Source organism: Daphnia pulicaria, chromosome 7, assembly GCF_021234035.1.
Source record: "Daphnia pulicaria isolate SC F1-1A chromosome 7, SC_F0-13Bv2, whole genome shotgun sequence".
NCBI lineage: Eukaryota > Metazoa > Arthropoda > Branchiopoda > Diplostraca > Daphniidae > Daphnia > Daphnia pulicaria.
In genome coordinates, this window is record NC_060919.1 from 15,447,765 (window position 1) to 15,465,967 (window position 18,203).

Sequence of the window (18,203 nt, forward strand, 5' to 3'; positions counted from 1 at the left end):
CCTGTAATAAAAAAAATGGTTTTAACAAGTGATATAAATATTAAAGCAACTTCAAGTGCTGTGCTGTGCCTGGAAGAATTTCTTCTTGTTTCTATTTCATAAACATCATGGATGTTTTTATGAATTCTTTGATTCAATTAACTTTAAATGATGTATTGGACAGTGATTTACACATCCTGTAAGAATAAATCGCTTTGAATAAGCGAAAATATATCAAATTCAAATTCATTGAAGTGGTGTTTCCCAGCTCGCCAAAGCAGTATTTTTGATTTTTCTTCAACGCCAATGCAAGATATAGCTTGGCGATGATTGGCGAAGCTTGGTGATGATTGGCGAATCTTGGCGAACCTTTGCGAACCTTGGCAAACCTTGGCGAAGCTTGGAGAACCTTGGCGAAGCTTGGCGAAGCTTGGCGAAGCTTGGCGAACCTTGGCGAACCATGGCTAACCTTGGCGATCCTTGGCGAACCTTGGCGAACCTTGGCGAACCTTGGCGAACCTTGGCGAACCTTGGCGAACCTTGGCGAACCTTGGCGAACCTTGGCGAACGATTGAAGCCTGATTCTGAGCCTGAGCCTGAGACTGAGCCTGAAGCTTGGCGAAGCTTGGCGAGCAGTGCTGTGCTGTGCTGTGCTGGCCAGTGGTGTTTCCCAGCTCGCCAAAGCAGTATTTTTTATTTTTCTTCAACGCCAATGCAACTTATAAGGAGTTATCTTGTGATTTTATTGTAGAATAGCATATTCCACACTTATTCAGAATGATAATTACCTTTATAAATGATAGAAAAGCATGCTGTGACTGTGCTGTGCATTTTTCTAAAACTTTTTCTTCTTGAATTGCTCTATGAATTTATTGATTCAATAGACTTGAAATGGTGTATTGGACATTGATTTACACATCCTGTAATAAAAAAAATGGTTTTAACAAGTGATATAAATATTAAAGCAACTTCAAGTGCTGTGCTGTGCCTGGAAGAATTTCTTCTTGTTTCTATTTCATAAACATCATGGATGTTTTTATGAATTCTTTGATTCAATTAACTTTAAATGATGTATTGGACAGTGATTTACACATCCTGTAAGAATAAATCGCTTTGAATAAGCGAAAATATATCAAATTCAAATTCATTGAAGTGGTGTTTCCCAGCTCGCCAAAGCAGTATTTTTGATTTTTCTTCAACGCCAATGCAAGATATAGCTTGGCGATGATTGGCGAAGCTTGGTGATGATTGGCGAATCTTGGCGAACCTTTGCGAACCTTGGCAAACCTTGGCGAAGCTTGGAGAACCTTGGCGAAGCTTGGCGAAGCTTGGCGAAGCTTGGCGAAGCTTGGCGAACCTTGGCGAACCATGGCTAACCTTGGCGATCCTTGGCGAACCTTGGCGAACCTTGGCGAACCTTGGCGAACCTTGGCGAACCTTGGCGAACCTTGGCGAACCTTGGCGAACCTTGGCGAACGATTGAAGCCTGATTCTGAGCCTGAGCCTGAGACTGAGCCTGAAGCTTGGCGAAGCTTGGCGAGCAGTGCTGTGGTGTGCTGTGCTGGCCAGTGGTGTTTCCCAGCTCGCCAAAGCAGTATTTTTTATTTTTCTTCAACGCCAATGCAACTTATAAGGAGTTATCTTGTGATTTTATTGTAGAATAGCATATTCCACACTTATTCAGAATGATAATTACCTTTTTAAATGATAGAAAAGCATGCTGTGACTGTGCTGTGCATTTTTCTAAAACTTTTTCTTCTTGAATTGCTCTATGAATTTATTGATTCAATAGACTTGAAATGGTGTATTGGACATTGATTTACACATCCTGTAATAAAAAAAATGGTTTTAACAAGTGATATAAATATTATAGCAACTTCAAGTGCTGTGCTGTGCCTGGAAGAATTTCTTCTTGTTTCTATTTCATAAACATCATGGATGTTTTTATGAATTCTTTGATTCAATTAACTTTAAATGATGTATTGGACAGTGATTTACACATCCTGTAAGAATAAATCGCTTTGAATAAGCGAAAATATATCAAATTCAAATTCATTGAAGTGGTGTTTCCCAGCTCGCAAAAGCAGTATTTTTGATTTTTCTTCAACGCCAATGCAAGATATAGCTTGGCGATGATTGGCAAAGCTTGATGATGATTGGCGAACCTTGGCGAACCTTTGCGAACCTTGGCAAACCTTGGCGAAGCTTGGCGAAGCTTGGCGAAGCTTGGCGAAGCTTGGCGAAGCTTGGCGAACCTTGACGAACCTTGGCGAACCTTGGCGAACCTTGGCGAACCTTGGCGAACCTTGGCGAACCTTGGCGATCCTTGGCGAACCTTGGCGAACCTTGGCGAACCTTGGCGAACCTTGGCGAACCTTGGCGAACCTTGGCGAACCTTGGCGAACCTTGGCGAACCTTGGCGAACCTTGGCGAACCTTGGCGAACCTTGGCGAACCTTGGCGAACCTTGGCGAACCTTGGCGAACCTTGGCGAACCTTGGCGAACCTTGGCGAACCTTGGCGAACCTTGGCGAACCTTGGCGAACCTTGGCGAACCTTGGCGAACCTTGGCGAACCTTGGCGAACCTTGGCGAACCTTGGCGAACCTTGGCGAAGCTTGGCGAACCTTGGCGAACCTTGGCGAACCTTGGCGAACCTTGGCGAAGCTTGGCGAACCTTGGCGAACCTTGGCGAACCTTGGCGAACCTTGGCGAACCTTGGCGAACCTTGGCGAACCTTGGCGAACCTTGGCGAACCTTGGCGAACCTTGGCGAACCTTGGCGAACCTTGGCGAACCTTGGCGAACCTTGGCGAACCTTGGCGAACCTTGGCGAACCTTGGCGAACCTTGGCGAACCTTGGCGAACCTTGGCGAACCTTGGCGAACCTTGGCGAACCTTGGCGAACCTTGGCGAACCTTGGCGAACCTTGGCGAACCTTGGCGAACCTTGGCGAACCTTGGCGAACCTTGGCGAACCTTGGCGAACCTTGGCGAACCTTGGCGAACCTTGGCGAACCTTGGCGAACCTTGGCGAACCTTGGCGAACCTTGGCGAACCTTGGCGAACCTTGGCGAACCTTGGCGAACCTTGGCGAACCTTGGCGAACCTTGGCGAACCTTGGCGAACCTTGGCGAACCTTGGCGAACCTTGGCGAACCTTGGCGAACCTTGGCGAACCTTGGCGAACCTTGGCGAACCTTGGCGAACCTTGGCGAACCTTGGCGAACCTTGGCGAACCTTGGCGAACCTTGGCGAACCTTGGCGAACCTTGGCGAACCTTGGCGAACCTTGGCGAACCTTGGCGAACCTTGGCGAACCTTGGCGAACCTTGGCGAACCTTGGCGAACCTTGGCGAACCTTGGCGAACCTTGGCGAACCTTGGCGAACCTTGGCGAACCTTGGCGAACCTTGGCGAACCTTGGCGAACCTTGGCGAACCTTGGCGAACCTTGGCGAACCTTGGCGAACCTTGGCGAACCTTGGCGAACCTTGGCGAACCTTGGCGAACCTTGGCGAACCTTGGCGAACCTTGGCGAACCTTGGCGAACCTTGGCGAACCTTGGCGAACCTTGGCGAACCTTGGCGAACCTTGGCGAACCTTGGCGAACCTTGGCGAACCTTGGCGAACCTTGGCGAACCTTGGCGAACCTTGGCGAACCTTGGCAAACGATCAAAGCCTGAGCTTGAGCCTGAGTCTGAGCCTTAGAATGAGCCTGAGCCTAAACCTGAACCTGATGTTGCAAAAATATTTGTTATACTTGTTAGAACCATTTTTTATTACAGGATATGTTAATCGATGTCGAGTACAACATTTCAAGTCTATTGAATCAATTAATTCATAAAGCAATTCATGAAGAAATAGTTTTAGAAAAATGTTCATAGAAAATCTTCCAGAAACTTCGAAAAAACACTTTTATTAGATTAAATTTGATATAATATTTATTCCACTTGTTAAAACCATTTCTTTATCACAGGATGTGTAATTCGATGTCCAATACACCATTTCAAGTCTTTTGAATCAATAAATTCATAGAGCAATTGATGAAGAAAATGTTTTAGAAAAATGCACAACTTAGCTTAGCATACCTGGCCTGAGCTGAGCCTGAGCCTGAGCCTGAGCCTGAAGCTTGGCGAAGCTTGGCGTGCTGTGCTGTTCTGTGCTGGCCAGTGGTGTTTCCCAGCTCGCCAAAGCAAGATATCACTTATAAGGAGTTATCTCGTGGTTTTATTGTAGAATAAAAATTCCACACTTATTCAGAATGATAATAACCTTTATAAATGATAGAAAAGCATGATGTGACTGTGTTGTGCATTTTTCTAAAACTTTTTCTTCTTGAATTGCTCTATGAATTTATTGATTCAATAGACTTGAAATGGTGTATTAGACATTGATTCACACATACTGTAATTTAAAAGATGGTTTTAACAAGTGATATAAATATTATAGCAACTTCAAGTGCCTGGCGAAGCAGCACACGTGCTGCACGTGCACGCACGTGCTGCACACCTTGGCGAACCTTGGCGAACCTTGGCGAACCTTGGCGAACCTTGGCGAACCTTGGCGAACCTTGGCGAACCTTGGCGAACCTTGGCGAACCTTGGCGAACCTTGGCGAACCTTGGCGAACCTTGGCGAACCTTGGCGAACCTTGGCGAACCTTGGCGAACCTTGGCGAACCTTGGCGAACCTTGGCGAACCTTGGCAAACGATCAAAGCCTGAGCTTGAGTCTGAGCCTGAGCCTTAGAATGAGCCTGAGCCTAAACCTGAACCTGATGTTGCAAAAATATTTGTTATACTTGTTAGAACCATTTTTTATTACAGGATATGTTAATCGATGTCGAGTACAACATTTCAAGTCTATTGAATCAATTAATTCATAATGCAATTCATGAAGAAATAGTTTTAGAAAAATGTTCATAGAAAATCTTCTAGAAACTTCGAAAAAACACTTTTATTAGATTAAATTTCATATAATATTTATTCCACTTGTTAAAACCATTTCTTTATCACAGGATGTGTAAATCGATGTCCAATAAACCATTTCAAGTCTTTTGAATCAATAAATTCATAGAGCAATTGACTTGAGATTTGGTTTTAACAAGTGATATAAATATTATAGCAACTTCAAGTGCCTGGCGAAGCAGCACACGTGCTGCACGTGCACGCACGTGCTGCACACCTTGGCGAACCTTGGCGAACCTTGGCGAACCTTGGCGAACCTTGGCGAACCTTGGCGAACCTTGGCGAACCTTGGCGAACCTTGGCGAACCTTGGCGAACCTTGGCGAACCTTGGCGAACCTTGGCGAACCTTGGCGAACCTTGGCGAACCTTGGCGAACCTTGGCGAACCTTGGCGAACCTTGGCGAACCTTGGCGAACCTTGGCGAACCTTGGCGAACCTTGGCGAACCTTGGCGAACCTTGGCGAACCTTGGCGAACCTTGGCGAACCTTGGCGAACCTTGGCGAACCTTGGCGAACCTTGGCGAACCTTGGCGAACCTTGGCGAACCTTGGCGAACCTTGGCGAACCTTGGCGAACCTTGGCGAACCTTGGCGAACCTTGGCGAACCTTGGCGAACCTTGGCGAACCTTGGCGAACCTTGGCGAACCTTGGCGAACCTTGGCGAACCTTGGCGAACCTTGGCGAACCTTGGCGAACCTTGGCGAACCTTGGCGAACCTTGGCGAACCTTGGCGAACCTTGGCGAACCTTGGCGAACCTTGGCGAACCTTGGCGAACCTTGGCGAACCTTGGCGAACCTTGGCGAACCTTGGCGAACCTTGGCGAACCTTGGCGAACCTTGGCGAACCTTGGCGAACCTTGGCGAACCTTGGCGAACCTTGGCGAACCTTGGCGAACCTTGGCGAACCTTGGCGAACCTTGGCGAACCTTGGCGAACCTTGGCGAACCTTGGCGAACCTTGGCGAACCTTGGCGAACCTTGGCGAACCTTGGCGAACCTTGGCGAACCTTGGCGAACCTTGGCGAACCTTGGCGAACCTTGGCGAACCTTGGCGAACCTTGGCGAACCTTGGCGAACCTTGGCGAACCTTGGCGAACCTTGGCGAACCTTGGCGAACCTTGGCGAACCTTGGCGAACCTTGGCGAACCTTGGCGAACCTTGGCGAACCTTGGCGAACCTTGGCGAACCTTGGCGAACCTTGGCGAACCTTGGCGAACCTTGGCGAACCTTGGCGAACCTTGGCGAACCTTGGCGAACCTTGGCGAACCTTGGCGAACCTTGGCGAACCTTGGCGAACCTTGGCGAACCTTGGCGAACCTTGGCGAACCTTGGCGAACCTTGGCGAACCTTGGCGAACCTTGGCGAACCTTGGCGAACCTTGGCGAACCTTGGCGAACCTTGGCGAACCTTGGCGAACCTTGGCGAACCTTGGCGAACCTTGGCGAACCTTGGCGAACCTTGGCGAACCTTGGCGAACCTTGGCGAACCTTGGCGAACCTTGGCGAACCTTGGCGAACCTTGGCGAACCTTGGCGAACCTTGGCGAACCTTGGCGAACCTTGGCGAACCTTGGCGAACCTTGGCGAACCTTGGCGAACCTTGGCGAACCTTGGCGAACCTTGGCGAACCTTGGCGAACCTTGGCGAACCTTGGCGAACCTTGGCGAACCTTGGCGAACCTTGGCGAACCTTGGCGAACCTTGGCGAACCTTGGCGAACCTTGGCGAACCTTGGCGAACCTTGGCGAACCTTGGCGAACCTTGGCGAACCTTGGCGAACCTTGGCGAACCTTGGCGAACCTTGGCGAACCTTGGCGAACCTTGGCGAACCTTGGCGAACCTTGGCGAACCTTGGCGAACCTTGGCGAACCTTGGCGAACCTTGGCGAACCTTGGCGAACCTTGGCGAACCTTGGCGAACCTTGGCGAACCTTGGCGAACCTTGGCGAACCTTGGCGAACCTTGGCGAACCTTGGCGAACCTTGGCGAACCTTGGCGAACCTTGGCGAACCTTGGCGAACCTTGGCGAACCTTGGCGAACCTTGGCGAACCTTGGCGAACCTTGGCGAACCTTGGCGAACCTTGGCGAACCTTGGCGAACCTTGGCGAACCTTGGCGAACCTTGGCGAACCTTGGCGAACCTTGGCGAACCTTGGCGAACCTTGGCGAACCTTGGCGAACCTTGGCGAACCTTGGCGAACCTTGGCGAACCTTGGCGAACCTTGGCGAACCTTGGCGAACCTTGGCGAACCTTGGCGAACCTTGGCGAACCTTGGCGAACCTTGGCGAAAGATTGAAGCCTGATTCTGAGCCTGAAGCTTGGCGAAGCTTGGCGAGCAGTGCTGTGCTGTGCTGTGCTGGCCAGTGGTGTTTCCCAGCTCGCCAACGCAGTATTTTTGATTTTTCTTCAACGCCAATGCAACTTATAAGGAGTTATCTTGTGATTTTATTGTAGAATAGCATATTCCACACTTATTCAGAATGATAATTACCTTTATAAATGATAGAAAAGCATGCTGTGACTGTGCTGTGCATTTTTCTAAAACTTTTTCTTCTTGAATTGCTCTATGAATTTATTGATTCAATAGACTTGAAATGGTGTATTGGACATTGATTTACACATCCTGTAATTAAAAAAATGGTTTTAACAAGTGATATAAATATTATAGCAACTTCAAGTGCTGTGCTGTGCCTGGAAGACTTTCTTCTTGTTTCTATTTCATAAACATCATGGATGTTTTTATGAATTCTTTGATTCAATTAACTTTAAATGATGTATTGGACAGTGATTTACACATCCTGTAAGAATAAATCGCTTTGAATAAGCGAAAATATATCAAATTCAAATTCATTGAAGTGGTGTTTCCCAGCTCGCCAAAGCAGTATTTTTGATTTTTCTTCAACGCCAATGCAAGATATAGCTTGGCGATGATTGGCGAAGCTTGGTGATGATTGGCGAACCTTGGCGAACCTTTGCGAACCTTGGCAAACCTTGGCGAAGCTTGGCGAACCTTGGCGAAGCTTGGCGAAGCTTGGCGAAGCTTGGCGAAGCTTGGCGAAGCTTGGCGAAGCTTGGAGAAGCTTGGCGAACCTTGGCGAACCTTGGCGAACCTTGGCGAACCTTGGCGAACCTTGGCGAACCTTGGCGAACCTTGGCGAACCTTGGCGAAGCTTGGCGAAGCTTGGCGAAGCTTGGCGAAGCTTGGCGAACCTTGGCGAACCTTGGCGAACCTTGGCGAACCTTGGCGAACCTTGGCGAACCTTGGCGAACCTTGGCGAACCTTGGCGAACCTTGGCGAACCTTGGCGAACCTTGGCGAACCTTGGCGAACCTTGGAGAACCTTGGCGAACCTTGGCGAACCTTGGCGAACCTTGGCGAACCTTGGCGAACCTTGGCGAACCTTGGCGAACCTTGGCGAACCTTGGCGAACCTTGGCGAACCTTGGCGAACCTTGGCGAACCTTGGCGAACCTTGGCGAACCTTGGCGAACCTTGGCGAACCTTGGCGAACCTTGGCGAACCTTGGCGAACCTTGGCGAACCTTGGCGAACCTTGGCGAACCTTGGCGAACCTTGGCGAACCTTGGCGAACCTTGGCGAACCTTGGCGAACCTTGGCGAACCTTGGCGAACCTTGGCGAACCTTGGCGAACCTTGGCGAACCTTGGCGAACCTTGGCGAACCTTGGCGAACCTTGGCGAACCTTGGCGAACCTTGGCGAACCTTGGCGAACCTTGGCGAACCTTGGCGAACCTTGGCGAACCTTGGCGAACCTTGGCGAACCTTGGCGAACCTTGGCGAACCTTGGCGAACCTTGGCGAACCTTGGCGAACCTTGGCGAACCTTGGCGAACCTTGGCGAAAGATTGAAGCCTGATTCTGAGCCTGAAGCTTGGCGAAGCTTGGCGAGCAGTGCTGTGCTGTGCTGTGCTGGCCAGTTGTGTTTCCCAGCTCGCCAAAGCAGTATTTTTGATATTTCTTCAACGCCAATGCAACTTATAAGGAGTTATCTTGTGATTTTATTGTAGAATAGCATATTCCACACTTATTCAGAATGATAATTACCTTTATAAATGATAGAAAAGCATGCTGTGACTGTGCTGTGCATTTTTCTAAAACTTTTTCTTCTTGAATTGCTCTATGAATTTATTGATTCAATAGACTTGAAATGGTGTATTGGACATTGATTTACACATCCTGTAATTAAAAAAATGGTTTTAACAAGTGATATAAATATTATAGCAACTTCAAGTGCTGTGCTGTGCCTGGAAGACTTTCTTCTTGTTTCTATTTCATAAACATCATGGATGTTTTTATGAATTCTTTGATTCAATTAACTTTAAATGATGTATTGGACAGTGATTTACACATCCTGTAAGAATAAATCGCTTTGAATAAGCGAAAATATATCAAATTCAAATTCATTGAAGTGGTGTTTCCCAGCTCGCCAAAGCAGTATTTTTGATTTTTCTTCAACGCCAATGCAAGATATAGCTTGGCGATGATTGGCGAAGCTTGGTGATGATTGGCGAACCTTGGCGAACCTTTGCGAACCTTGGCAAACCTTGGCGAAGCTTGGCGAAGCTTGGCGAAGCTTGGCGAAGCTTGGCGAAGCTTGGCGAAGCTTGGCGAAGCTTGGCGAAGCTTGGAGAAGCTTGGCGAACCTTGGCGAACCTTGGCGAACCTTGGCGAACCTTGGCGAACCTTGGCGAACCTTGGCGAACCTTGGCGAACCTTGGCGAAGCTTGGCGAAGCTTGGCGAAGCTTGGCGAAGCTTGGCGAACCTTGGCGAACCTTGGCGAACCTTGGCGAACCTTGGCGAACCTTGGCGAACCTTGGCGAACCTTGGCGAACCTTGGCGAACCTTGGCGAACCTTGGCGAACCTTGGCGAACCTTGGCGAACCTTGGAGAACCTTGGCGAACCTTGGCGAACCTTGGCGAACCTTGGCGAACCTTGGCGAACCTTGGCGAACCTTGGCGAACCTTGGCGAACCTTGGCGAACCTTGGCGAACCTTGGCGAACCTTGGCGAACCTTGGCGAACCTTGGCGAACCTTGGCGAACCTTGGCGAACCTTGGCGAACCTTGGCGAACCTTGGCGAACCTTGGCGAACCTTGGCGAACCTTGGCGAACCTTGGCGAACCTTGGCGAACCTTGGCGAACCTTGGCGAACCTTGGCGAACCTTGGCGAACCTTGGCAAACCTTGGCGAACCTTGGCGAACCTTGGCGAACCTTGGCGAACCTTGGCGAACCTTGGCGAACCTTGGCGAACCTTGGCGAACCTTGGCGAACCTTGGCGAACCTTGGCGAACCTTGGCGAACCTTGGCGAACCTTGGCGAACCTTGGCGAACCTTGGCGAACCTTGGCGAACCTTGGCGAACCTTGGCGAACCTTGGCGAACCTTGGCGAAAGATTGAAGCCTGATTCTGAGCCTGAAGCTTGGCGAAGCTTGGCGAGCAGTGCTGTGCTGTGCTGTGCTGGCCAGTTGTGTTTCCCAGCTCGCCAAAGCAGTATTTTTGATATTTCTTCAACGCCAATGCAACTTATAAGGAGTTATCTTGTGATTTTATTGTAGAATAGCATATTCCACACTTATTCAGAATGATAATTACCTTTATAAATGATAGAAAAGCATGCTGTGACTGTGCTGTGCATTTTTCTAAAACTTTTTCTTCTTGAATTGCTCTATGAATTTATTGATTCAATAGACTTGAAATGGTGTATTGGACATTGATTTACACATCCTGTAATTAAAAAAATGGTTTTAACAAGTGATATAAATATTATAGCAACTTCAAGTGCTGTGCTGTGCCTGGAAGACTTTCTTCTTGTTTCTATTTCATAAACATCATGGATGTTTTTATGAATTCTTTGATTCAATTAACTTTAAATGATGTATTGGACAGTGATTTACACATCCTGTAAGAATAAATCGCTTTGAATAAGCGAAAATATATCAAATTCAAATTCATTGAAGTGGTGTTTCCCAGCTCGCCAAAGCAGTATTTTTGATTTTTCTTCAACGCCAATGCAAGATATAGCTTGGCGATGATTGGCGAAGCTTGGTGATGATTGGCGAACCTTGGCGAACCTTTGCGAACCTTGGCAAACCTTGGCGAAGCTTGGCGAAGCTTGGCGAAGCTTGGCGAAGCTTGGCGAAGCTTGGCGAAGCTTGGCGAAGCTTGGCGAAGCTTGGAGAAGCTTGGCGAACCTTGGCGAACCTTGGCGAAGCTTGGCGAACCTTGGCGAACCTTGGCGAAGCTTGGCGAACCTTGGCGAACCTTGGCGAACCTTGGCGAACCTTGGCGAACCTTGGCGAACCTTGGCGAACCTTGGCGAACCTTGGCGAACCTTGGCGAACCTTGGCGAACCTTGGCGAACCTTGGCGAACCTTGGCGAACCTTGGCGAACCTTGGCGAACCTTGGCGAACCTTGGCGAACCTTGGCGAACCTTGGCGAACCTTGGCGAACCTTGGCGAACCTTGGCGAACCTTGGCGAACCTTGGCGAACCTTGGCGAACCTTGGCGAACCTTGGCGAACCTTGGCGAACCTTGGCGAACCTTGGCGAACCTTGGCGAACCTTGGCGAACCTTGGCGAACCTTGGCGAACCTTGGCGAACCTTGGCGAACCTTGGCGAACCTTGGCGAACCTTGGCGAACCTTGGCGAACCTTGGCGAACCTTGGCGAACCTTGGCGAACCTTGGCGAACCTTGGCGAACCTTGGCGAACCTTGGCGAACCTTGGCGAACCTTGGCGAACCTTGGCGAACCTTGGCGAACCTTGGCGAACCTTGGCGAACCTTGGCGAACCTTGGCGAACCTTGGCGAACCTTGGCGAACCTTGGCGAACCTTGGCGAACCTTGGCGAACCTTGGCGAACCTTGGCGAACCTTGGCGAACCTTGGCGAACCTTGGCGAACCTTGGCGAACCTTGGCGAACCTTGGCGAACCTTGGCGAACCTTGGCGAACCTTGGCGAACCTTGGCGAACCTTGGCGAACCTTGGCGAACCTTGGCGAACCTTGGCGAACCTTGGCGAACCTTGGCGAACCTTGGCGAACCTTGGCGAACCTTGGCGAACCTTGGCGAACCTTGGCGAACCTTGGCGAACCTTGGCGAACCTTGGCGAACCTTGGCGAACCTTGGCGAACCTTGGCGAACCTTGGCGAACCTTGGCGAACCTTGGCGAACCTTGGCGAACCTTGGCGAACCTTGGCGAACCTTGGCGAACCTTGGCGAACCTTGGCGAACCTTGGCGAACCTTGGCGAACCTTGGCGAACCTTGGCGAACCTTGGCGAACCTTGGCGAACCTTGGCGAACCTTGGCGAACCTTGGCGAACCTTGGCGAACCTTGGCGAACCTTGGCGAACCTTGGCGAACCTTGGCGAACCTTGGCGAACCTTGGCGAACCTTGGCGAACCTTGGCGAACCTTGGCGAACCTTGGCGAACCTTGGCGAACCTTGGCGAACCTTGGCGAACCTTGGCGAACCTTGGCGAACCTTGGCGAACCTTGGCGAACCTTGGCGAACCTTGGCGAACCTTGGCGAACCTTGGCGAACCTTGGCGAACCTTGGCGAACCTTGGCGAACCTTGGCGAACCTTGGCGAACCTTGGCGAACCTTGGCGAACCTTGGCGAACCTTGGCGAACCTTGGCGAACCTTGGCGAACCTTGGCGAACCTTGGCGAACCTTGGCGAACCTTGGCGAACCTTGGCGAACCTTGGCGAACCTTGGCGAACCTTGGCGAACCTTGGCGAACCTTGGCGAACCTTGGCGAACCTTGGCGAACCTTGGCGAACCTTGGCGAACCTTGGCGAACCTTGGCGAACCTTGGCAAACGATCAAAGCCTGAGCTTGAGCCTGAGTCTGAGCCTTAGAATGAGCCTGAGCCTAAACCTGAACCTGATGTTGCAAAAATATTTGTTATACTTGTTAGAACCATTTTTTATTACAGGATATGTTAATCGATGTCGAGTACAACATTTCAAGTCTATTGAATCAATTAATTCATAAAGCAATTCATGAAGAAATAGTTTTAGAAAAATGTTCATAGAAAATCTTCCAGAAACTTCGAAAAAACACTTTTATTAGATTAAATTTGATATAATATTTATTCCACTTGTTAAAACCATTTCTTTATCATAGGATGTGTAATTCGATGTCCAATACACCATTTCAAGTCTTTTGAATCAATAAATTCATAGAGCAATTGATGAAGAAAATGTTTTAGAAAAATGCACAACTTAGCTTAGCATACCTGGCCTGAGCTGAGCCTGAGCCTGAGCCTGAGCCTGAAGCTTGGCGAAGCTTGGCGTGCTGTGCTGTTCTGTGCTGGCCAGTGGTGTTTCCCAGCTCGCCAAAGCAAGATATCACTTATAAGGAGTTATCTCGTGGTTTTATTGTAGAATAAAAATTCCACACTTATTCAGAATGATAATAACCTTTATAAATGATAGAAAAGCATGATGTGACTGTGTTGTGCATTTTTCTAAAACTTTTTCTTCTTGAATTGCTCTATGAATTTATTGATTCAATAGACTTGAAATGGTGTATTAGACATTGATTCACACATACTGTAATTTAAAAGATGGTTTTAACAAGTGATATAAATATTATAGCAACTTCAAGTGCCTGGCGAAGCAGCACACGTGCTGCACGTGCACGCACGTGCTGCACACCTTGGCGAACCTTGGCGAACCTTGGCGAACCTTGGCGAACCTTGGCGAACCTTGGCGAACCTTGGCGAACCTTGGCGAACCTTGGCGAACCTTGGCGAACCTTGGCGAACCTTGGCGAACCTTGGCGAACCTTGGCGAACCTTGGCGAACCTTGGCGAACCTTGGCGAACCTTGGCGAACCTTGGCAAACGATCAAAGCCTGAGCTTGAGTCTGAGCCTGAGCCTTAGAATGAGCCTGAGCCTAAACCTGAACCTGATGTTGCAAAAATATTTGTTATACTTGTTAGAACCATTTTTTATTACAGGATATGTTAATCGATGTCGAGTACAACATTTCAAGTCTATTGAATCAATTAATTCATAATGCAATTCATGAAGAAATAGTTTTAGAAAAATGTTCATAGAAAATCTTCTAGAAACTTCGAAAAAACACTTTTATTAGATTAAATTTCATATAATATTTATTCCACTTGTTAAAACCATTTCTTTATCACAGGATGTGTAAATCGATGTCCAATAAACCATTTCAAGTCTTTTGAATCAATAAATTCATAGAGCAATTGACTTGAGATTTGGTTTTAACAAGTGATATAAATATTATAGCAACTTCAAGTGCCTGGCGAAGCAGCACACGTGCTGCACGTGCACGCACGTGCTGCACACCTTGGCGAACCTTGGCGAACCTTGGCGAACCTTGGCGAACCTTGGCGAACCTTGGCGAACCTTGGCGAACCTTGGCGAACCTTGGCGAACCTTGGCGAACCTTGGCGAACCTTGGCGAACCTTGGCGAACCTTGGCGAACCTTGGCGAACCTTGGCGAACCTTGGCGAACCTTGGCGAACCTTGGCGAACCTTGGCGAACCTTGGCGAACCTTGGCGAACCTTGGCGAACCTTGGCGAACCTTGGCGAACCTTGGCGAACCTTGGCGAACCTTGGCGAACCTTGGCGAACCTTGGCGAACCTTGGCGAACCTTGGCGAACCTTGGCGAACCTTGGCGAACCTTGGCGAACCTTGGCGAACCTTGGCGAACCTTGGCGAACCTTGGCGAACCTTGGCGAACCTTGGCGAACCTTGGCGAACCTTGGCGAACCTTGGCGAACCTTGGCGAACCTTGGCGAACCTTGGCGAACCTTGGCGAACCTTGGCGAAAGATTGAAGCCTGATTCTGAGCCTGAAGCTTGGCGAAGCTTGGCGAGCAGTGCTGTGCTGTGCTGTGCTGGCCAGTGGTGTTTCCCAGCTCGCCAACGCAGTATTTTTGATTTTTCTTCAACGCCAATGCAACTTATAAGGAGTTATCTTGTGATTTTATTGTAGAATAGCATATTCCACACTTATTCAGAATGATAATTACCTTTATAAATGATAGAAAAGCATGCTGTGACTGTGCTGTGCATTTTTCTAAAACTTTTTCTTCTTGAATTGCTCTATGAATTTATTGATTCAATAGACTTGAAATGGTGTATTGGACATTGATTTACACATCCTGTAATTAAAAAAATGGTTTTAACAAGTGATATAAATATTATAGCAACTTCAAGTGCTGTGCTGTGCCTGGAAGACTTTCTTCTTGTTTCTATTTCATAAACATCATGGATGTTTTTATGAATTCTTTGATTCAATTAACTTTAAATGATGTATTGGACAGTGATTTACACATCCTGTAAGAATAAATCGCTTTGAATAAGCGAAAATATATCAAATTCAAATTCATTGAAGTGGTGTTTCCCAGCTCGCCAAAGCAGTATTTTTGATTTTTCTTCAACGCCAATGCAAGATATAGCTTGGCGATGATTGGCGAAGCTTGGTGATGATTGGCGAACCTTGGCGAACCTTTGCGAACCTTGGCAAACCTTGGCGAAGCTTGGCGAACCTTGGCGAAGCTTGGCGAAGCTTGGCGAAGCTTGGCGAAGCTTGGCGAAGCTTGGCGAAGCTTGGAGAAGCTTGGCGAACCTTGGCGAACCTTGGCGAACCTTGGCGAACCTTGGCGAAGCTTGGCGAAGCTTGGCGAAGCTTGGCGAAGCTTGGCGAAGCTTGGCGAAGCTTGGCGAAGCTTGGCGAACCTTGGCGAAGCTTGGCGAACCTTGGCGAAGCTTGGCGAACCTTGGCGAAGCTTGGCGAACCTTGGCGAAGCTTGGCGAACCTTGGCGAACCTTGGCGAACCTTGGCGAAGCTTGGCGAACCTTGGCGAACCTTGGCGAACCTTGGCGAACCTTGGCGAACCTTGGCGAACCTTGGCGAACCTTGGCGAACCTTGGCGAACCTTGGCGAACCTTGGCGAACCTTGGCGAACCTTGGCGAACCTTGGCGAACCTTGGCGAACCTTGGCGAACCTTGGCGAACCTTGGCGAACCTTGGCGAACCTTGGCGAACCTTGGCGAACCTTGGCGAACCTTGGCGAACCTTGGCGAACCTTGGCGAACCTTGGCGAACCTTGGCGAACCTTGGCGAACCTTGGCGAACCTTGGCGAACCTTGGCGAACCTTGGCGAACCTTGGCGAACCTTGGCGAACCTTGGCGAACCTTGGCGAACCTTGGCGAACCTTGGCGAACCTTGGCGAACCTTGGCGAACCTTGGCGAACCTTGGCGAACCTTGGCGAACCTTGGCGAACCTTGGCGAACCTTGGCGAACCTTGGCGAACCTTGGCGAACCTTGGCGAACCTTGGCGAACCTTGGCGAACCTTGGCGAACCTTGGCGAACCTTGGCGAACCTTGGCGAACCTTGGCGAACCTTGGCGAACCTTGGCGAACCTTGGCGAACCTTGGCGAACCTTGGCGAACCTTGGCGAACCTTGGCGAACCTTGGCGAACCTTGGCGAACCTTGGCGAACCTTGGCGAACCTTGGCGAACCTTGGCGAACCTTGGCGAACCTTGGCGAACCTTGGCGAACCTTGGCGAACCTTGGCGAACCTTGGCGAACCTTGGCGAACCTTGGCGAACCTTGGCGAACCTTGGCGAACCTTGGCGAACCTTGGCGAACCTTGGCGAACCTTGGCGAACCTTGGCGAACCTTGGCGAACCTTGGCGAACCTTGGCGAACCTTGGCGAACCTTGGCGAACCTTGGCGAACCTTGGCGAACCTTGGCGAACCTTGGCGAACCTTGGCGAACCTTGGCGAACCTTGGCGAACCTTGGCGAACCTTGGCGAACCTTGGCGAACCTTGGCGAACCTTGGCGAACCTTGGCGAACCTTGGCGAACCTTGGCGAACCTTGGCGAACCTTGGCGAACCTTGGCGAACCTTGGCGAAAGATTGAAGCCTGATTCTGAGCCTGAAGCTTGGCGAAGCTTGGCGAGCAGTGCTGTGCTGTGCTGTGCTGGCCAGTTGTGTTTCCCAGCTCGCCAAAGCAGTATTTTTGATATTTCTTCAACGCCAATGCAACTTATAAGGAGTTATCTTGTGATTTTATTGTAGAATAGCATATTCCACACTTATTCAGAATGATAATTACCTTTATAAATGATAGAAAAGCATGCTGTGACTGTGCTGTGCATTTTTCTAAAACTTTTTCTTCTTGAATTGCTCTATGAATTTATTGATTCAATAGACTTGAAATGGTGTATTGGACATTGATTTACACATCCTGTAATTAAAAAAATGGTTTTAACAAGTGATATAAATATTATAGCAACTTCAAGTGCTGTGCTGTGCCTGGAAGACTTTCTTCTTGTTTCTATTTCATAAACATCATGGATGTTTTTATGAATTCTTTGATTCAATTAACTTTAAATGATGTATTGGACAGTGATTTACACATCCTGTAAGAATAAATCGCTTTGAATAAGCGAAAATATATCAAATTCAAATTCATTGAAGTGGTGTTTCCCAGCTCGCCAAAGCAGTATTTTTGATTTTTCTTCAACGCCAATGCAAGATATAGCTTGGCGATGATTGGCGAAGCTTGGTGATGATTGGCGAACCTTGGCGAACCTTTGCGAACCTTGGCAAACCTTGGCGAAGCTTGGCGAACCTTGGCGAAGCTTGGCGAAGCTTGGCGAAGCTTGGCGAAGCTTGGCGAAGCTTGGAGAAGCTTGGCGAACCTTGGCGAACCTTGGCGAACCTTGGCGAACCTTGGCGAAGCTTGGCGAACCTTGGCGAACCTTGGCGAACCTTGGCGAACCTTGGCGAAGCTTGGCGAACCTTGGCGAACCTTGGCGAACCTTGGCGAACCTTGGCGAACCTTGGCGAACCTTGGCGAACCTTGGCGAACCTTGGCGAACCTTGGCGAACCTTGGCGAACCTTGGCGAACCTTGGCGAACCTTGGCGAACCTTGGCGAACCTTGGCGAACCTTGGCGAACCTTGGCGAACCTTGGCGAACCTTGGCGAACCTTGGCGAACCTTGGCGAACCTTGGCGAAGCTTTGCGAACGATTGAAGCCTGATTCTGAGCCTGAGCCTGAGCCTGAGCCTGAAGCTTGGCGAAGCTTGGCGAGCAGTGCTGTGCTGTGCTGTGCTGGCCAGTGGTGTTTCCCAGCTCGCCAAAGCAGTATTTTTGATTTTTCTTCAACGCCAATGCAACTTATAAGGAGTTATCTTGTGATTTTATTGTAGAATAGCATATTCCACACTTATTCAGAATGATAA